Here is a 22143-nt window from a genome sequence, read left to right as displayed (position 1 = left end):
GATTTCCCCACGTGCACCCTTCTCTCTTTCTCTTGCAGTTTCCACAATCACCCCATATGTATCCTAACCCCCACCGCTCAGAACCTGTGGCAGGACCTGCATTTAGCAGATGCTCCGTTAATGTTTTTTGCTGACTCGTTTTAACCCATGCCAAGATCTACAGAAAAGGTGAAATAAACAACGGCTTGCCCAGGATGGGTCATCAAGGTGATTGCAACTCCTCCTTCACCTAAATGAGGATTTCTTACCATTTGAACATGTTTTATTATCCAAAGGGGTAGCTGCATAGGCTTGCAAAGCATTGCCCCAAGAGGCCCAAGTGGTTTGTCATCTTGCTCACCTGATTACAGTCATTAAGAAAGTACATGAGAACTTGAGCTACCCAACGCATTCAAGGGTCCCTCTGGGTTCACCAGAGAGGCATGGGAATCACAATAACCCACTTCCACAGCATGGCCACCTCTCCCTGCAGGAATCTGCTGTGTAGACAGTACCCTTTGGGTACTTCCTGCCAAGAAGATAAATCTGAGCTTTCTCAGAGCAGAGCAAAGGCGCTATGAGACAAGGCTTGATTCAGTGGCTTTCCATACATCATTTGTTTGTCTATCTGTTTGGGTTAGCAAGCCAGCTCTCAAAGAGCCACTAAAGAGTGGATCAGGAGCAGAACAGACAACAGAAATCCAGAGATAACTGCTGAACCTGACTTCAGTCTTACACTTCTCCTTTCTCCTTTAAATAGGCAATGCGCTTTGTTTGTGTTTGACAGCTCAGTGGTGGCTAAGCATGTGGGGCACAGAATCTCTTTCAGTTCCACATTGCCTAGTTTCCCAGAAACCAGCCTTAGATCTCTAAGCCACAACAAAGAGATGCCCATTTAGCAAACTGACCTCCTTTATCCCCCACAGGCACTTCTGTATTTTCAAAATGGTAGGCTGCACCTGAGGGAAACGAAAACATTTTATACTGCCTGTTTTCAGCCTGGACATCGGTCCCTCTCAGATGCGCCTGCTCACGGGGCTGCAAATAAACTGGAAACATAAGAGCCATAAACAGCCCCACCCTCACATTAGCCGAGCCTTCAACATGTGCTCCCGTAATTAGAGTACTTACTTATGGGAGATCCACTTCCTCCCTTCTTCGGTGAGGCCCCTTCTCCAGACAACCTCCACACTTCCTTTTGGTTAACACAAAGCACTGTTCACGTGCATAATCTGCTTCCAAGAGATCCAGTGAATAGACTCGGCTACACGGGTACTCTGATTGCAAGAGACACAGAAAGATAAGCATGCGTTCACCCCGTCCACGTAAAATTGAAGTTAAGCTATTTAGGAGAATGAAACTTAAAATTTTGCCAATCAAATTTCATCCCTTTAATTTTTTTTTAAGTTTGATTTTATTTACTTGAGCGAGACAGGGACAGTGCAAGTGGACGAGGGACAGAGAGAAGAAGAGAGGGAATCCCAAGCAGACTTTGTGCCACCAGCGCAGAGCCCCCGCCAGGCTCGAACTCACAAAACCGCCAGATCGTGACCTGAGCCAAAACCGAGAGGCCACAGGCACCTCGGTGGCTCAGTGGGTTGAGCATCAGACTTCATTCAGCTCAGGTCATGATCTCACGGCTCACCGTTCGAGCCCCAAGTCCAGCTCTGTGCTGACAGCGTGGAGGCTGGAGCCTGCTTTGGATTCTGTGTCTCCCTCTCTTTCTCTGCCTCTATCCCGCTGTGCCCCTCCCCCCACTCACATTCTGTCTCTGTGTCTCAAAAATTAAAAAAAAAAAAAATTTTTTAAATAATGAAAATTAAAAAACCAAGAGTTGACGCTTAATCGACTGAGCCACCTAGGCACCCCGTATTTCATCTCTTTAGAGACTCCCTCTTGAACCACCCCATCTAAGTTTATGTCCTCCTCCTTATCACTTTGTGTATCCTAGCCCTGTTTTTTTTAACAGACCTTATCATTTGAAATTCTTTTATTTATCTCTTGGTTTGTTTGTTTATTGCTTGTTTGTAATATTGGAATGTAATCTCCATAAGCAGGAATTTTGCCTAGAACATTTCTTAGCATGTAGTTGGTGCTAAGTAAATGTTAGCAGTTTTAGGTAGAGAGAGATGCTTACACAAACATAAAAAGCTCCCAATTAGTAAGGGAGAAACTATTAACACTGATTCTGTTGTGCCCAGAATTCGTGATCCCCAAAGACCACCAGGGAGTCGAGTCCGATGCAAAAGCAAAGAGCCTTTATTCAAGCTAGCTTGAGCTCAATCCCCTACCTGCACTGACGCAGCGGTGAGATACCGGAGAGAGAGAGCGGGTTTCACACAAACGTTTTATAGGGATCATGGCCTCAGCCGATTGGCTGGGGAAGGGTCGTGGCCTCAGCCGACTGGCTGGGGAAGGATCAGCGTCCCGTCACGCAGGTTGCCGGGCGTGGTTTGATCGGGAAGTTTGAATGGGTGAGCGGGAAGTTACTCAAGGGGAGGATACAGAACAAGATGGAGTCGGCCGGCCTAGGTCTGCTCTTTCATTCCCCCCTTGTCATGTATCTTGCGGACCCAATCATGGGACCGGCTGCATTTCTATTTTGTCCTCTCCTGTTATTAGGGGCTTGTACTGAGCACGGAGGACCATTAGTTGGACGGCCCTCATGCAGTCCCTGAGTTGGTGTCTATGATCTGCCAGGTAATGTTTTGGGGGCCGTGGGTACTCCCGGCAGCATGAGCAATGACAAGCAGAGTTAACAGCGGAACCAATATCAGGTGGGTCGAATGCGCTGTAACTTGACCTCGAGCGGGTTGTGTTGGTCCTGATTGACGGCCCATTGTGTGACGAAGTCCTTCCCGATCGAGGAGGGGTCCGCTGGCCGAACGTGGGTGTGATGGACCCAGGTCGCGATGCCGTCTACTTTGAGAGCGGTGGGGGTTGTCAGCACCACGCTGTAGGGTCCCTTCCAGCGCGGCTCAAGGGTCTCTCGGTGGTGCCTCTTGACGTAGACCCAGTCTCCCGGCCTGTACTGATGAGGTGTCGGGGTCGGGCCAGCATCGCAGATGGCACGGTGGCACGGCCAAATGTCCTCGTGCGCCCTCTGCAGCCCTCTCAAGGAAAGAAAAAGTTCTTGATCTTTAAACTCAGCAGAAAGTTCAGCTCGAAGGTTGGGAATAACAGGCGGTGGCCTGCCAAACATGATCTCGTAGGGAGTAAAACCCGGAGTGTAAGGAGTGTTTCTAACCCGGTAAAGGGCGTACGGTAGGAGAGTCACCTGGTCCCCGCCAGTCTCCATGGTTAATTTGGTAAGGGTCTCTTTTAGGGTTCTATTCATTCTTTCTACCTGTCCTGAGCTCTGGGGCCTATAAGTACAATGTAATTTCCACTTTGCCCCCATAGCCTTGGCTACTGCCTGCGTTACCTGTGAGATAAAAGCTGGTCCATTGTCTGATCCTACCATGGCAGGAAAACCATACCTGGGTAAGATGTCTTCTAGTAGCTTCTTAGCCACCGTCTGAGCCGTTTCATGCTTGGTTGGGTATGCCTCCACCCAGCCAGAGAAGGTGTCTGTAAATATTAAAAGATATTTATAACCATACTTTCCTGGTTTAACTTCAGTGAGGTCGACCTCCCATTGGGCTCCCCGTCTGATGCCTCTGAGCCTGGTTCCTTTTTTATTTGATGTGGCTCTCGCGTTGGTGAGTTGGCAGGTCTTGCAGGCAGATACAACTTGCTCTATTTTGGTGTCCTGTTGGTGAATCTTGATGCCCGCATGTCAGATTAAGTCTTTTAATTTTCGGGCCCCCATGTGAGTAGACCGATGCATGTGCTCTAATACTGAGACTCCGAGCTGGTCTGGTAGCACGAGCTCCTTGTTAGGTGTATACCACCATCCCTTTATCTCCTGGGCCATGGGGAGTTTCTTGATCCACTGTACCTCCCCCTGGGAGTATTTGGGCTGCTCTGGTAAAACTGGGTCTCCCGGGTCCGGTAGTTGTATGGTCATGGTGGGGACTGAAGTAAGGGCTACTGCCTTGGCTGCCTGGTCAGTCTTTCGATTACCTCTAGCTACCGGGTTATCAGCTTTCTGGTGCCCTTGGCAGTGGATAATGGCCAGCTTGGCAGGAAGCCATAAGGCCGTAAGCAGGTCAAGTATCTCCTGCTTATTTTTTATAGTCCGGCCTCCACCGTCAGTAACCCCCTCTCCTGATAAATTGCCCCATGGATATGAGCTGTGGCAAACGCATAACGGCTGTCTGTGTAGATGTTAAGCCGTTTTCCAGCTCCCAGCGTCAGCGCCTTGGTGAGGGCTATGAGCTCTGCTCGCTGGGCTGATGTTCCAGAGGGTAGAGCCTCCACCCATACGGTGTCTGTTTCAGTGACCACCTCTGCGCCCGCATACCTGTGTCCATCCCGCACAAAGCTGCTGCCATCAGTGAACCAAGTAGCCTCGGCATCAGGGAGGGGCCGGTCGGTCAGATCTGTCCAGAATCCGTGTACTTGCTCCAGGATCCCCTCACAGTCATGTAGTGGAGCACCTAGGTCAGGGTCGGGCAGCAGGGTTGCAGGATTGAGGGCTGCACTGGGGTGGAACCGCACCCGTGGAGGGTTGAGTAGGAGGCTCTGGTAATGAGTCATATGTGTGTTGCTCATCCATCTGTCAGGAGGCTGTTTCAGGACCCCTTCAATGGCGTGTGGGGTCGTGATCCAGATCTCCTGTCCTAGGGTCAGTTTGTCTGCGTCCTTGACTAGGAGTGCTGTCGCCGCAATAATTCTTAGGCATGGCAGCCAGCCGGCAGCCACTGGGTCTAGCTTCTTGGACAGGTAAGCCACCGGGCGGTTCCAGGGGCCTAAGGCTTGAGTTAGAACCCCTTTTGCTATTCCCTTGTGTTTGTCTACAAAGAGGTGGAAGGGCTTCGTAATGTCTGGTAGGCCCAGGGCTGGGGCACTTAGGAGGGCCTTTTTTAACTGATTAAACAGTTTCTTCTTTTTCAGTCCATTTAAATGTTTGCCCCTCTTTGGTAGCTTCATATAGGGGCCTGGAGATCTCAGCAAAACCCGGAACCCAGAGGCTGCAGTAGCCGGCCGATCCTAGGAATTCCCTTACTTCCCTTCGGGTGGTGGGAGTAGGGATCTTTAGGACAGTTTCTTTTCTGGCATCTGATGACCTCCGCTGTCCGCCCTCCAGGCTGTATCCCAAGTAACTTACCCTCTCCCTGCATATCTGAGCCTTCTTCATGGATGCCCGTTACCCCAAGGCCCCCAGGGTATCCAGCAGGTCCTGGGTCCCTCGCTCGCAGTCCTTGGCCGTGTCGGCGGCAATCAGGATGTCATCTACGTACTGTAGGAGGGTGAGGCCAGGGTGCTCCCTTCTGTACTCACCCAGGTCCTCGTGTAGTGCCTCGTCGAAGATGGTGGGCGAATTTTTGAACCCCTGAGGCAGTCGTGTCCAGGTGAGTTGTCTGCTGTAGCCCTCCTCCGGATCATGCCACTCGAAGGCGAACAAGGGTTGGCTCTGGGGTGCCAGTGGCAGACTGAAGAAGGCGTCCTTTAAATCTAGTACCGTATACCAGACCCTGGAGAACTTCGCCAAGGAGCTCAAGAGAGTATATGGGTTGGGAACAGTTGGGTGTATGTCCGTGACCCTCTTATTTACTTTCCGGAGGTCTTGTACCAGTTGATAGTCATTTGTGTGAGGCTTTTTGACCGGCAGTAGGGGGGTGTTCCCCTGGCAAGGAACTAGTACCCCTAGGCTTCGTAGTCTCCGGATGTGTGGCTGGATCCCCTTCCAGGCCTCCTGAGACATGGGGTATTGTTTGATCCTTACCGGACTTCTCCTGGCTTGAGCTCTACTAGGACCGGGGTCCTGTGAGCGGCTAGTCCTATCCCCCCAGTCTCTGCCCAAACTGAGGGGAATTCTTGTAGCCATCTGTCTATATTATCCTCTCTCAGGAGGGCCTCCTGGTGGAGGCGGTATTCATCCTCTAGTTTCACGGTCAGGACCTGGATGGGGTGGCCCTTGCCATCGGTGACCTGAGGCCCCCCCTTGTCTGAAAGTTATCTGAGCTCCAATCTTGGTCAGTAAGTCCCGTCCTAACAGCGGGTAGGGGCATTCTGGTATTACCATAAAGGAGTGGGATACCCGGCCTGTCCCCAAATCTACCGTTCTTCGGGTAGTCCATGAATACTGGCTCATACCAGTTGCCCCTTGTACCCAGGACTTCTTGCTGGCTAGCTTTCCTTGTGGGGTGCGGAGGACCAAATGTCGCGCTCCGGCGTCGACGAAGAAGTCAACAGGGGTCCCCTCCACTTTAAGAGTTACCCTGCGCTCGGGGAGAAGGTCCGAACCCTGACTCCCCTAATCACTCAGTTCATCTAGCTCTAAGACTTTTACTCAATCAGTCTTGCTTCCCTTCCCGCCAGCCTTTTTCGGACACTCTCAGGCCCAATGCCCTATCTCCTTGCAGTATGCGCACTGATCTTTCTGCAGCCTCTGCTTCCCCCCCCCCCCCCACCTTGGTGGTTCCTTTACCTCCTCTTGAGTCGCCCGCCAGCTGCCGGAGATGGCGGTCTCGTTCCTCGGGGGAGTCAGCAGTGGTAGCTAGTAGTATTCTGGCCAGGTCTCGAGTCTGCTTACTGCTGGCAGCCGCCATGGCAGGAGCCTGCTTATCCTCAGGAGGCTCCCAGTTATTATATACCTTTTCAGCTACCACTAGTAAGTCCTGCAGACTTTTTTCTCCTGGCCTATTTTCTGTAATTTTTTTCCTAATGTCTATGGCCGATTGGTTTACAAAGGCCATGATAACAGCTGCTTTGCTTTCTGGAGCCTCTGGATCCATGGGGGTATAGGTACGGAATGCCTCCATGATCCGTTCTAAAAAGGCAGCCGGAGATTCATCTTTTCCCTGTTGTACATTTCCTACCTTGGCCAAATTGGTTGGCTTTCTAGCAGCCATTCGGAGACCCCCCCATTAGAGTCTGGCAGTAGACCCGGAGCCTCTCCTTACCTTCTGCCATGTTGAAATCCCACTGGGGCCAAGTTAAGGGGAAGGAGGCATCTATCTGAGCCTGGTTGGTGGTGGAATTCCCATCTGTGCCCAGAACTAGTTTTCGGGCCTCATTGAGGATTCTTTCTCTTTCCTCAGTCGTGAACAGGACCTGCAAAAGCTGCTGGCAATCGTCCCATGTGGGCTGATGGGTAAAAAGAACAGAGTCTAATAAATCAATAAGCCCTGCCAGTTTCTCAGAAAACTTAGGATTCTGAGCTTTCCAAATGTAGAGGTCACTAGTGGCGAAAGGCCAATAGTGATGGGGCTGATTCCCCTCTGCATCTGGGGGGTCTGGTGGCTCGCAGGGGCAGAATAGTGGAGTCGGTGGCAGAAGCGGATTGCTCCCTCTGAGCCCTTTGTCTGGTAAAGGGTGGGCTTCCCACTGGAGCGTTTCTGCCTGCCGCTCTCGGAACAGCGTGTTCCGAGATGGTGGGATGGTGTTCTTCCAGCATCCTAAGGGGGGTTATACGAGGGAGGGAAAATTAATTCTTCTTCAGTCCCCCCTTGTAGGACAGGGTAGAGGGGTGCTGAAGGCTGGGTAAGACTTTTCTTGTTCTCCTTCTCTGTCCCCTGTAAAGCAAGAATGGGTTTTGGCTCCAGAGGGTGTGGGGCTAGGAAGGGCTTAAGCCAAGAGGGTGGGTCTTCTACAAGGTCCTGCCAAGTGATAACGTAAGGGAGCTGATCAGGATGGCCCATCTTAGGCCGAGAGATGATACCCCTGACTTGGTGGTAGGGAGGTCGAAAGTCCCCTCTGGTGGCCATCCGACATTGAAAGCTGGCCACTCGCTAGAACAAAAAACCTGCCACCAACCCTTTTGGACTTCCACACTGAGGTTGTCAGCTCTTTGGCTGACATCCTTAAAGTAATCAATCATAATGGTTAGAGGGGTAGTCTGAGTCTGTCCCATAACGTCCGTCCAGTAAGTCCACAGAACAAAACAGAGAAACACAGAAACAGACAAACAGAGGGCCCTTAGAAACAGTCTTCCACCTCCGTGGAAGCAAAACCGAAAGCTAGACAATGGCCTCACGCCGACCGGCAGGAGCAACCCACCTCGTCTCAGACCTTTGAGGGGATTCCACATCCCTCCAGAAGGGAGAATCGGGACGTCTTCCGAAACTCCCAGCCCGTGGTCCTCCAGTGTGTCCACTTAGACCGCGGCGGGCATTACCAGAATTTCAGAAATGAGCTCACACAGAAAAGACAGGGAACGAACAGACACCAACCGTGGCCAATCAGTCCCTCTGGGTTGGGAGTCCCTTGGGGGTCTTGGGGATCCCGGACGAGCCCCCAAATGTTATGCCCAGAATTTGTGATCCCCAAAGACCACCAGGGAGCTGAGTCCGATGCAAAAGCAAAGAGCCTTTATTCGAGCTAGCTCGAGCTCAATCCCCTACCTGCACCGACGCAGTGGTGAGATATCGGAGAGAGAGAGAGGGTTTCAAGACCACAGAGGTTTTATAGGGATCATGGCCTTAGCCAATTGGCTGGGGAAGGGTCATGGCCTCAGCCTATTGGCTGGGGAAAGGTCGTGGCCTCAGCCATTTGGCTGGGGAAGGATCAGAGTCCCATCATGCAGGTTGCCGGGTGTGGTTCGATAGGGAAGTTTGAATGGGTGAGCGGGAAGTTACTCAAGGGGAGGATACAGAACAAGATGGAGTCGGCCAGCCTAGGTCTGCTCTTTCAATTAGCATGGCAAAATTGTCCTAAGAATTCCAAATATTGGGAAAAAAGGCTTTTGCCTCTCACTCTGTACCCTTTTGTACCATGTGCATTTTTACTATGAAGATATATTTCTTTCATAATGAAAACATAAAAAATAATAAATTTAAATATATGACTATATAAAAATTTGAAATTTGATATGACAAAAAAAAAAAATACCACAAAGTTAAAACATAAACAATGTATTAGGAGAAAAAAAGTTTCATCACAGATACAAAGTAATATAATTCCTAATATACAAGGGAGCATCTAAAAGTTAATTGAAAAAAAAAAGTCAATAGAAAAAGGGGTAAAAAACATGAATAGGCAATTCAGAGGAATGAATTTCCAAGAGGCAAATAAATCAATAAAAATATATTCAACCTCATCGATGGTTAGAGAAATGTTAAGTTAAGATGAAATACCATATTTCCATGCATCAGATTAACAATAATTAAAAACAATCAGCATGAATGAGGCTGTGAGGAAATCAGCTCCCCCACATACTTATGGATACAGGGGTGGAGAAAAGGAGTGTAAATTGCTACAATGTTTTGGAAAGTAATTATGCAATATCTATCAAAATTTAAAATATACATGTCCTTTGGTGATCAATTTTATGGTTTGAACTCTTCCCGGTAGAGATAAACATATAGATAAGAATATGTTTTAATATTGATGCAGCCCAGTTTTTAATGCCAAAACAACCCTAAAATCGCATCAATAGAGGACTAATTAAACAAAGTTTATATACCCACATAACAAAACTTTTAAAGATATTAAAAATAAATATAGTCATTATTGGCTAGAGAACTGTTTATAATATGTGAATAGGAAGTTACAGGGCAATGTAACTAATGTAATTAATAATCCCATTTAAACACACACACACACACACACACACACACACACACTATTCCCTTCAAGACTCTAAACACAGTGTTCTGTACATATACATACATACAAACATGCACACATATGTATACACACACAGGCATATGTTTTTACGTTTGCATGAGTGTGGAGAAAAACAGGAAATGATATATAAGGCATTGCTAATGCTGGGACATTGAAGAGATCCTGGTGTTAAGTAAAGGAAAAAAATATTAATTTGTTTATCTCTTTGATTTAACCTATTAAAATGAGTAAAAGCAGCATAATTAGATGCAAAGAAAGCTGATGGCTTTCCCATTCACCGCACAGTCCTTAAGTCTACCTCCATGCCTTAATTTTCTCTACAAAGAAAAGCCAGCCCTATTATGGGTCTGTTTGTTCCTTAGGAAGAAAGACATCTACTGACCAGGATTTACCTACCCTTGTTCATCCTGAGTTATTGGAACGTTGTGGGACTCCTGCTGTCACACTACAAGGGGACAGGCCCTGATCAACCCAATCACCCGACACGCTCCTTGAGGCAGCAGCAAGGCCCACGACAAGCCCGGAAGGGGAAAGAAGTATAATTACTAGCCTTCTTGGGCGACCCCTGTTTCCTGGTTCAGGTTGGGTGCATACCCTCCATGAGACTTCAACCTTGCGGGAAACTGCTTCTGGGAACGCTATGACTTCTGACTATGAAGTTCCAAGGCCAAAGATTTGACTTGATCCAGGACTCCGATCCAGAGTTGCATCTAGCCAGTCCTGAAAGGTCTCTCAGTCTCCCCTCACTTTCTTCTCCTTACTCAGTCTCTCCAAAATCATCCCCATTAGAAAATTTAAGTCCTGGTTTCTTTTTCTCCCTGGAAACCTCTCCAGAATGTAGCTCCCTAACCAGCAACCCCCCCCACACACACACACACGAGTCAGACAAATCCAGAAAGAAAGATAAAATACACCTTTGAGAAGAAATGATGATTTATGAAGTAGAGATAAGGAAGCCAGGGAGGGGTTTGGCTTAACTAGATTTGAATACTCTAGAGAATTGCAAAGTATTGTGTATCTCTACCAGATTTTTTTATCGGATTTATCACCCAGAAGGAGAGTTACCAGATAAAATAAAGGACACTGTTATATTTAAATTTCAGACAGATGATGAAAGATTGTTTTAGTAGAAGCACATCCTGCATATTACATGAGTCCCATATTTTGATTTGCTGGCTCTGGCCACTCTCCCCAGAAGGGAGCTGTTTATCTTCTCACCCTTATTCTCGGGGGTATCTTTATTCTCTGTATCAATATTCTTCATTTACAAATGCCTTCGCTCCCCTCAAGCATTCACAACAGCTTCATTCCCTTTTATTTCTCAGAAGCTTAGAAATCCTCACTTAGTAATAGGAAATTCCAGGCTAGTTTCCTTTCTATGCAATGTTCCATCAGAAGTACCAGAAGCTTGTCTTGCTCAAGTTACCGACTGACATATTGCATCAAGTTACTGATGGCAATGCAACCCGCTAACTTAAGGACCATTTCTCAGCAAAATGAGCAAGCATTTATTTAGATATCGTGTTGTAAAAACAAGCAAAAGCAACACAAAACATAAAACTCTTCCAAATCCTGGGGAATCCTGATAGAACTTGGTACGTGGCAATTATGGAGTTTTTTTTCTAAACACTGTAAAGAATTTAGTTAGTTCGTTCAGATTGCAAAGAAGTGCATAAGACCTACAGTGGCCAGAAGCGAACTCTGATGTGCTTCGTCATCTCACATACTATGATCATGATCACAGTCCACTGTCAGGAGCACCTGCTATAACCTGATAACAAAACCAGACAAAAAACAACAACACACACCAAAAAAAGAAAAGAAAATTACAGGCCAATATCCCTGATAAACATAAATGCAAAAATCTTCGACAAAAGTTAGCAAACCAAATTCAAGGATACGTTAAAAGGATCAAGTGGCATTTGTTCCAGAGATGCAAGGATGATTTCGCATCTGCAAATGAGTCAGTGTGATGCACCAGGTTAACAAAACAAAGGGAAAAATCAGGGGCGCCTGGGTGCTCAGTCGGTTAAGCCTCCGACTTCGGTTCAGGTCATGATCTCACAATTTGTGAGTTTGAGCCTGCATTGGGCTCTGTGCTGACGGCTCAGAGCCTGGAGCCTGCTTCCCATTCTGTGTCCCCTCCTCTCTCTGCTCCCCTGCTCAGGCTCTGTCTCTCTCTGTCTCTCAATAATGAATAAACGTTAAAAAAATTTTTTTGACGGGTAAAAATCACATAATCATCTCAACAGATGCAGAAAGAGCATTTGACAAAATCCAATACCCATTTATGATTAAAAACTCTCAGCAAAATAGGTATAAAAGGAACATACCTCAATATAAGACAGGCTGTATATGACAAATCCACAGCTGACATCATACTCAACGGTAAAAAGTGAAAAGCCTTTCCTCTAAGATCAGGAACAAGACAAAGATACCCACTCTCACCACTTTTTTTTTCAATGTTTATATATTTTGAGAGAGAGAGAGAGACAGAGAGAGAGAGACAGAGAGGGAGCACAAGTGGGGGGGAGGGATGCAGAGAAAGAGGAAGGGAGAGAGAATCCCAAACAGGCTTTGCATTGCCAGTGCTGACTCTGATGTGGGGCTCGATCTCACAACCATGACATCGTGACCTGAGCTGAAATCAAGGGTCAGACAATAACTGACCGAGCTACCCAGGCGCCCCAGCCCCTCTTACCACTTTTATTCAATATAATTTTAGATGTTCTGGCAACAACAATTATGCAAGAAAAAGAAAGAAAATGCCTCCGGCTCGGAAAGGAAGAAGTGAGGTAAATACTATTTATTTGCAGGTGACATGATACTATATAAAGAAAATCCTAAAGACTCCACCAAGAAAACTATCAGACCCAAAAAACTGAAGACAATACAAATAAATGGAAAGATGCTCGCTCCATGCTCACAGGTTGGAAGCATCGACATTGTTAAAATGTCCATATTGCCCAATGTACTCTACAGATTCAATGCGATCCCCATCAAAGTATCAGTGGCATCTTTCACAGAACTAGAACAATGAATCCTAGAATGTGTAGGGGACCACAAAAGATCTTGAATAACAGACAAAGCGATCTTGCAAAGAAGAACGAAGCTGGAGATATTTCGCTTCGGACTTCAAACTATACTACAAAGCTATAGTAATCAAAATAGTGTGATACTGGCATAAAAACAGACCTGTAGATCAATGGAACATAATGGAAACCTCAGAAATAAACCCATGCATATATGGTCAGTTAATCTATGCCGAAGGAGCAAAGAATATCTAATGTGGGAAAGACAGGCTCTCCACCAAATGGTGCTGGGAAAACTGGACAGCTGCACACAAAAGAATAAAACCGTGCCACTTTTCTACACTCTACACAAAAATAAAATCAAAATGAATTAAAGACTTGACTGTAAGACCTGAAACCATAAGACTGCTAGAAGAAAACATAGGCAGTAAGTGCTTTTAGATCAGTCTGAGCAATATTTGGGGGCCAGTCTCCCAAGGGAAGGGTAACAAAATCTAAAGGAAACAAATAGGATAACATAAAACTAAAGCTTTTGCAAGAGAAACAACCATTAACAAAACAAAGAGGCAAACTACTAAATGGGAGAAATATTTGCAAATCATACATTCAATAAAGGGTTAATACCCCAACTGTATAAAAAACTTAGAGGGGCGCCTGGGTGGCTCAGTCGGTTATGCATCCAACTTCGGCTCAGGTCATGGTCTCACAGTTCATGGGTTCGAGCCCTGCGTTGGGGTGTGTGCTGACAGCTCAGAGCCTGGGGTCTGCTTCAGATTCTGTGTCTCCCTCTCTCTCTGCCCCTCCCCCACTCACTCTCTGTCTCTGTCTCTCAAAAAAATGAACAAACATTTAAAAAAAATTTTTTACAGAACCTATACAACTTAACATAAAAAAAAAAAAACCTGATTTAAAAAGAGGAAAAAGGCCTCGACAGACATTTTTCCAAAGAAGACAGACAACACACAAGCACATGAAAAGCTGCTCAATATAACTAACATCAGAGAAATGAAATTCAAAACTGCAATATCACCTCACACCTGTTAGATTGGCAATTATCACAGAGACCAAAAAAAAAAAAAAACACAAATGTTGAGGATGTGGAGAGAAGAGAACCCTCGTACGTGATTGGCGGGAATGTAAATTGGTGTAGCCAATTTCCATACATGGAAAACAGCATGGAAATTTCTCAAAAAATTAAAAACAGGCTACCATACAGCCCAGCAATTCCACTTCTGGGTGTTTATTCAAAGGGAATGAAAACACCAATTTGTAGAGATATATGCACCCCTATGTTCATTGCAGCAATATTTACCATAGCTGCATTATAGAAGCAACGTGTGCTCATCAACAGATGAATGGATACAGATGATGTGGTATATGTAGTGTGTGTGTGTGTGTGTGTGTGTGTGTGTATACACACACACATACAATGGAATGCTTCTCAGTCATAAAAAAAGAATGAAATCTTGCCATTTGTGACTACATGGATGGACCTAGAGGGTATCATGCTAAGTGAAATAAGTCAGACAGAAAGACAAACACCATGTGATTGCACTCAGATGTAAAATCTAAACAACAAAACAAATAAACAAAATAAAATAGAAATAGACTCATAGTTACAGGAAACTGTTGATTGCCAGAGCAGGCAGGATTTGAGGGGTGGGCATAATAGGTGGGTTAAGGGGTGCCTGGGTGGCTCAGTCAGTTGAGCGTCTGACTTCAGCTCAGGTCATGATCTCGCGGTCCGTAAGTTCGAGCCCCGAGTCAGACTCTGTGCTGACAGCTCAGAGCCTGGAGCCTGCTTTGGATTCTGTGACTCCCTCTCTCTCTGCCTCTCCTCTGCTTGTGGTCTCTTCTCTCTCTCTCTCTCAAAAATAAACATTTAAAAAAAAATTTTTAAAGGTATGAACTTCCAGTTATAAAAGAATTAAATCATGCAGATATAATGTACAGCATAGGAAATATAGTCAGTAAATTGTAATAACTTTGTATGGGGACAGATGGTAACTAAGGGATTATTTCATAATGTATAAAAATTCAAATCACTATGATGAACACCTGAAGCTAAAAGGATATTGGATGTCAATTATGCTTCAATTTTAAAAAGAGACATTTTCCAGTAGTCATAGTGCATTGCAACAAGTCCGCCCCCACTCTCTTGTTGGATCTTTCTGTGACACAATTCTAGGACCAGAAGCTGGAGCTAAAGTAATTCTCTTTGTGCAAACCTTCCAGATCCTCAAGAGAAAGATCTGGCTCTGAGATTTAACAGACTAAGTGAACTGGCTGCCACTTAGACCATACGAATTGTCTAAGTAATTAATGTCTATTTTCCCTCATCCAGTGGGCCTTGTTGATTTGCTGTTACCTATTTATACACCGTATTCCTTTGATTTCAAAAGAAAATTAATAAAATTATTAATTGAAGGAAGGAGAAGAATAGATATGAGGTAGGAAAGATGGTAGGTAGAAGGGATGAAAAAATAGGTTAAATACCAAACCTCAGTAGAAAACAACGCTTGTTTAACCATGCCCACAGACACCGTGCTGTGGCAACCTGCCCTCCCCTGTTCTCTTCGGGTGTTCCGTGTCTGCCCCCAAGTGAATAATGTGAATAATTATGTCAGTTCAAATAATATGCATGGTAAGATTTTGTTAAAGAATGTTGAGGGGCGCCTGGGGAGCTCAGTCATTTAAGCTTCCAACTCTTGGTTTTGGCTCAGGTCATGATCTCACGATGGTGAGGCCAAGCCCCACCTGGGGCTCTGCACTGGGCACAGAGCCTGCTGGGGATTCTCTCTCTCTCCCTCTCTGCCCCTCCCCCGCCTCTCAAACTAAGTAAATAAACTTAAAAAAGGAAATGTTAAAAAAAAAAAAGAAAAAAGAAAAAGAAATGTTGAATGGGTATTTCCAAGTTGAGTTGAGTTAATATGGATAACTTTAACTTCTTGCTCATCATATGTTTTCTAAATTTTTTTAAGTTTGTTTATTTTTGAGAGAGAGGAAGAGGTGCGTGCATGCACACACACGCATGAGTTGGGGACAGTCAGAGAGAGAGAGCCCCAAGCAGTCTCCATGCTGTCAGTGCTGAGCCCAACAACAGGCTCGATCCCATGAACCACGATATCATGACCTCAGCCAAAATCAAGAGTCAGATGCTTGACTGACTGAGCCATCCAGGCACCCCTAAATTTTTCATTTCTTTTTTTTTTTAAATTTTTTTTTCAACGTTTATTTATTTTGGGGACAGAGAGAGACAGAGCATGAACGGGGGAGGGGCAGAGAGAGAGGGAGACACAGAATCGGAAACAGGCTCCAGGCTCTGAGCCATCAGCCCAGAGCCTGACGCGGGGCTCGAACTCACAGACCACGAGATCGTGACCTGGCTGACGTCGGACGCTCAACCGACTGCGCCACCCAGGCGCCCCTAAATTTTTCATTTCTAAGTAAGTGTGTGTTGCTTTTTCATTGGAAATATATATTATATTACCATTATATATATTATATATATATATATAGAGAGAGAGAGAGAGAGAGAGAGAGAGAGAGAGAGAGAGCCTCAGTAATAAACTCAGACTTGGATTGAAATTCCAGTTCTGCTTCTTCCTTCCCCTCCCCACCATCTCTGTAAATCCCAATTTCCTCACCTACATAATGGATAACAACCATATGTACATCAAAGGGACTCAGGAGAACCGATCCATGTAAAGTAGTGTGTAGCACATAGCACGGGCTCAGTGGATGTCAGTGAGGAATTATTAGCAGGTAGCATCATCCCCATTTTACTGATGAGGTCATTAGACTTGAAGAAATTAAATGGCCCTTGCTCAAAGTCACATGGATGTAAGTAGAAAATCTGAAACTGGAACCCAGTCTTCTTTTTTTTTTTTTTTTAAGTTTATTTATTTATTTTGAGAGGGAGAAAGAGAGGAGAGACAGAATCCCAAGCAGACTCCACACTGTCAGTGAAGAGTCTGATGTGGGACTCAAACTCACAAGCCATGAGATCATGACCTGAGCTGAAGAGTCAGACGCTTAACTGACTGAGCCACCCAGGCACCCCAGAACCCAGTCTTCTAATGTCATATGCAGTCGTCTTCCTTCTATGATTCTCTAATTCATGGTTTAAAAGCAAACATTTTGGGGCGCCTAGGTGGCTCCGTCCGACTTCAGCTCAAGTCATGATCTCGCAGTTTGTGAGTTCGAGCCCCACGTCAGGCTCTGTGCTGAGAGCTCAGAGCCCGGAGCCTGCCTTGGATTCTGTGTCTCCCTCTCTCTCTGCCCCTCCCTGGCTCATGGCTCATGGTCTGTCTCTCTCTCTCTCAAATAAACATTAAAATTTTTTTAAAAAATAAAATAAATAAATAAAAGCAAAACTTTTATGATACCATTATTGCAGTTTGATTGAGTCTAACAGGATCAGATACGAAGCGGTAACTCATGTCAGAAACCCAAAGAATACTTATACGGATCCTTCATTTCACTGTGTCTGGACTAGACTCAGAAGGACGAAGGACAATCATCTGAGTAAAGACACTGAGAAAAACACACAGGATTTTGGTCCTCTGGGCTCCTCCCGCCCCTCAAGTGTTATTTGGAACCAAGGCTCCTCTCGTGTCACTTCCTGCTTCTGAGTCATCATCATAGATTAGTATCACTAACCAAAGCTGTGTTCCAGGACCTCAGGAAAGAAAATTCTCTGAGCTTCACTTTGGAATTGGCTCCATCTGATAATAAATACTTTCTGAACTCATCAAGAGAGGTTATAGAAGAATTAATGTCCCCAAAGAACTTCATTTATTTTACAGATTTATGAAATATATCCTCTTGCCAAGACCTTGTGCACCCTTCTTTTTTCAGTAAAGGTGACACAGAGTTTCTCCCAAAATAAAATTGACTCTTCCAGATGCTTAAATTGAGGGTCATGACTCATCCTGGCTGCCCAGTATCACTGAGGACACAGGGTAAGTTCTTAACATAAAAGCCTTAATAGCATTTAGGCCCAGTCCCTTAATATACCTGCCAAAAGAGGCCGGGGTGATGGGCTTTCCCACTCCCATAACTGCTTCCGGTCAGTAAAGTTTAGTGAGTGCCATCTTTTCTGACTAATGGTTTTTACAACTAACCTCTGAGTTCAATCAGGGTTTGTCATTCAACAAGTCCTGAGCACTCATTATGGGTAAGCACTTCATTAGGCACTGGAAAGGTCCAGATCGATAAGCACCTCTGTGTCCTTGAAACTCGCAGTCCAGGAGAGAGGTGAGATGTTATTTTTAAGCTTCATTGGCTGCTTTAATAAATATATAAGCAAGGAACTGGAGAACCTACTCTGTCGTAGGGGCTTTACGGAAGAGATGACATTCAGTCTGTGTGGTTTAGGAAGTTTGCTGGGAAAAGAGGAATAGAACATTCATGACAGATGGAACCACATGCGAAGAACATGGAGGTAGGAGACAGAATGGGGGTGGGCGTGTGGAGGGGGTAGGACAGCATTCCAACATGGGGAAACACGGTTGGACGGTGGCTGGAGTTGAGGCTAGTGAGGACCCACCTGTGATAAGCTTTGCATGTTCTGCTAAGGAGTTTAGATGTCACCCTCACGCTTTCCAAAAAAGGGGCCCTTTGGGTAATAATAACACAGCGACCGGTAAGAATCAGCTTATTGATAACCAATGTTCGTAGCCACTGGCCATCCATCTCCCACAGCTGTTTACCCTAAGGACACTTCTCCTTGGGTCTCTCTTATTGGAATAGTACTCTTCACACCCTCTCCCACACACACCCAACACACACCCACCCTTCAAACCCTTTCCACTCAGGACTACAACTCTGTAGTTTCACCGTTTCAACCCAGTGGTCACTACTTTCCTGACAGAGACCTATGGCCCCACCCTCACCCCACGTCACTGCAGCACAGCTACTTTGCTCTGTGACAGAGCCACTAGCGCAGGACAGAGAAATGTGTTCCTGGTCTCCCAAACTGGAATTTGGATCACCAATATCCTCCTATCGGCTAAATCCAATGTATTTCTTAATCTTGGTATCTATACCAGTGACTCTTTTTTTTTTTTTTTTTCTGTCTTCCCCGAAATCTTCTACTGTCTTGACTTCTGGGCAAGGTTCTCTTCTAGCTATGATCCACCACCTCTGATGACCCCCTTTAAACCCTCCTCCTTCTCACCGATCATATCTCCTGCCTCTATTGTTCCCAAGTACGTCTTTCATCTCCAACCTTCTGAGCAAAGTAATGATTCCAGCACACAGACTTGTAACTGAGCTCCTGCCCCCAGGTCTATGCCTCCCCTTTCCTTCCTCCCTTCCTTCCTTCCTTCCTCCTTTCCTTCCTTCTTTCTTTCCTTCCTACCATCTTTCCTTCCTCCCTTCCTTCCTTCCTTCTCTCCCTCCTACAATCTTTCCTTCCTACATTCCTTCCTTCCTTCTTTTCTTTCTTTCTTTCTTTCTTTCTTTCTTACTTTCTTTCTTTTCCTTTTCATTTTCTTTCTTTCCTTTCCTTTCACTTTTCTTCCTCTTTTCATGTGTGTATGAATAGTATATTCCCATTCTTTCTATTCATCTCTAATGTTATCCTATTACTAAATCAAATCTGTCTTCAGGTCCTGGCAAATTTACCTCCTTAGTATCCCCAATCCATCCCTTCTTTCCCACGTAGCCTCCCCTCATGCCCCGGTATTTTTTTCTGACCTCACTCCAACAGCCCCCTGCTCCCTCTCCCTACCCTGGGCCAATGGCCTAGCCCATTCAGTATAACAGAGTGGCCAAACGAACTTTTAAAGTGCAAATATGAACATGTCAATCCCCGACTGGAAATCTCACCTCCAAGTGAAGCAAACAAACCCCTATTTGCCAAGCCCCATTGGCAAGGCCCTTGCTACATGACAGTCAACCTTCCCACCTGTTCTTAACAGGCTAAGATCTTTTAAGTCTTCATGATGATTCCCCTTCTCACCAAGAGAAAATTCCCACTTTCACTCCCTTCCCTGACGCCATCCATCTCTTCTAGCAAAAAGAAAAAAACAAAAAACAAAACTCAGACATCCTCTGAGAATCCTGTTCTAACCCCCTGCACCTTCACCTTATGTCCTGGGTACTTGCAGAACATACTACTTTATCTTCCATGATGGCACTTGGACTAAGAAACAAGCATTTAACTGCCTGATTCAACCAACACGTTCTTACCATCGGACACCCAGGTTGTCTCTGAATTCCCACCAAGTAAGCACTCAATACATTTGTGAATGAATAAATAAATGCTTGTACCCCCAGAAAATTTATGATCAAGTTTTTTTCATACTGGTTTTTAGCGGCATATGGGTTGAGCATATTCTGTGGGCTGGCTAGGAAACTGACCTACCAGTGATAAATTTGTTTCGATGGGAAAATACGCCCACAGTTCCAAAAGAAAGACTCACAAGTGGACTTTGGAACAAAACCCATGAGGAAACTGAAAATTGATTATATTTATCTCTTTGCATTTCTGCTAGCTATGAAATTGGTCCATCATTGTCTGCTCTTGGATAGTGAAGTATTAGAATAGAAAGAATGTAAATAAACCTCTGACACTAAGTATTCTTTGATTACCTCTTTTTTAGTAAATAAAAACTCATAGGCTGGATACAACGGCATGGACCACAGGCACACTTCCCAAGTAGTTGCTTAGACATTTCTTTTGTTTTCTGGCCCTGTACTCATGTGATCCTATTTAGGAAAACCTGACATTTGGAAATCCAAACATAGAAACCAGATACATTCAGGGGTTATGACTCAGGTTACAAAATAATTTTTCACTTTCGAAACTGAATAGTGACTTACTCTGTTCATTAAAGAGTAATAAAAAATTATCATGGCCCTCTGAAAAGAAATACAGAATTTAAGAACAGAATTAAGCCCGGTTATATTTGCAGTCATGAACATTTCTTTTTGAAACGCCATAATTTACCCCTCCCCACTCGGGATTTATTCTTGCAGCATTACAACTCTCCCTCTACTGAGAAGCACAACAAAAGGCCATTTGAGTAGGAAGCAGATGTGTATCTTCTGGAGCTTAACACCCCTGGCTCAAATCTGACGGTGAAAATTTACAGCCCTTAAAATATCCTACGCTGTGGTGGCTGTGACTGGGAGGCCTCCTCCCCAGCCGAGGGAGCAGGATTGCTAAAATGTTAGTGGCCAAAAGGGGCTGGTGGGGGCGGGGGCGGGGGGGAAGAAGGAGACTGAATCTTCACTGGGAGGAAATGAACCCAGAGATTATCAGTGGATGATATAATCAAAAACTCATATACCGGTATCCGAGTTTTATTACACTACTGAGGAAAACAGTTCATTTATATTGGATTTCCTGTACTTTTTTTTTCTTAATAAGGGGAATCACATATCTATGAGTCATCGTGATTATTACAGATTTGCTGGGACGTTTTACCATGATAACACACATACTTTTTGGAAAGGGATTATAAGCCACAAGAACTGCATGCCTCTTAATTTACTGACAGAATAGTAAAAAGATGAGTTGATATACTTTTCTCATTTTTCATGTTTCTTGAAATAGCTTTGACTATTTCCAGTAGGCACACATATCTGTTTAATGGTAACATACAAAAATTAATAAATAGGAAAACGGCACTACGGGAATAGACCATAATAAAGACAAATGGAATCCATATTTCAAAAGTTGGCAAGAGCTAACAGATACGCTCTCATTTTTTTTATCTGTGTAATAAAATGTTCTGTATTCAGAGTCATTTCTTTCCTTGTTATTTCTCTTGTCTTGAGTAAGAGCCATAAACGCTTCAACAAACAGAAAGTAGATTGAACGTTCAGTTAGTGCTGCTAACGTCTTTTTATGATGTACTTCTTAATGCCGAAATAGCATAATAATCTTTCCATAGGAAAGTTCAATTTGTTTTATAACAAGACCACTTACACAAATATTCTTTGGGATATTGCAACCAGCAATTAGTCCTCATTGAGTATCCAGTACTTGGGAGCCATACTGAAAACAATAAAGGGGTAGAATGAGCAGGACGAAGATGGAGTTATTTTTCAAAGGGCAGAAGCATACTTACGAGACAAAGCAAAGAATCGAGCATTTTCAAAGCTGTATCACAGAGGGAAAACAAAAACCTGACTTGGATTTCAGGGTGGTATGCAAATAGCCCTCCAACAATTGGCTTCGCGTCCCTTGCAAACAAATCTAGAATTGTTCTCTAGCCTCACGGCATTGTGGAGTGTTGATAAGTGAGTCCCACTTCTGAGAAAGAACAGACCTTGGAAAGTATCTAGTGACTAGAAGATCTGGTCAGCAGACTTGGAAACACAGACATTAACAATGCCCTCTGGTCTGTACCCAAAGAAGGCTCTATTATCTATTAGCAATAGAGTCTCTGCTTGGATTGGTTTTTTTCCAGAACTGAGATGGACTATCAAGGTCAATGCCACT

The 22143-nt window shown here is 44.9% G+C and overlaps 2 long non-coding RNA genes across 2 annotated transcripts; one reads left to right on the top strand and one right to left on the bottom strand.

Annotated features, from left to right (window-relative positions):
- Positions 1–2554: 2554 nt before the first annotated feature.
- On the top strand, positions 2555–20969 carry LOC121020868 (uncharacterized). The gene is made up of 4 exons (XR_005786333.1): positions 2555–2657; positions 2730–2733; positions 3833–3840; positions 20959–20969. It is a non-coding gene; the product is annotated as an uncharacterized LOC121020868 (long non-coding RNA).
- On the bottom strand, positions 2651–15994 carry LOC121020869 (uncharacterized). The gene is made up of 3 exons (XR_005786334.1): positions 15983–15994; positions 11121–11123; positions 2651–2803 (listed from the first exon to the last, which is right to left on the bottom strand). It is a non-coding gene; the product is annotated as an uncharacterized LOC121020869 (long non-coding RNA).
- Positions 20970–22143: the final 1174 nt, after the last annotated feature.

This window comes from Herpailurus yagouaroundi, unplaced genomic scaffold (genome assembly GCF_014898765.1).
Source record: "Herpailurus yagouaroundi ecotype Mexico unplaced genomic scaffold, PumYag 253, whole genome shotgun sequence".
NCBI classification, from domain to species: Eukaryota; Metazoa; Chordata; class Mammalia; order Carnivora; family Felidae; genus Herpailurus; species Herpailurus yagouaroundi.
Note: the sequence above shows the minus strand (reverse complement) of the source record. Positions and strands in the feature narration are given on the sequence as shown.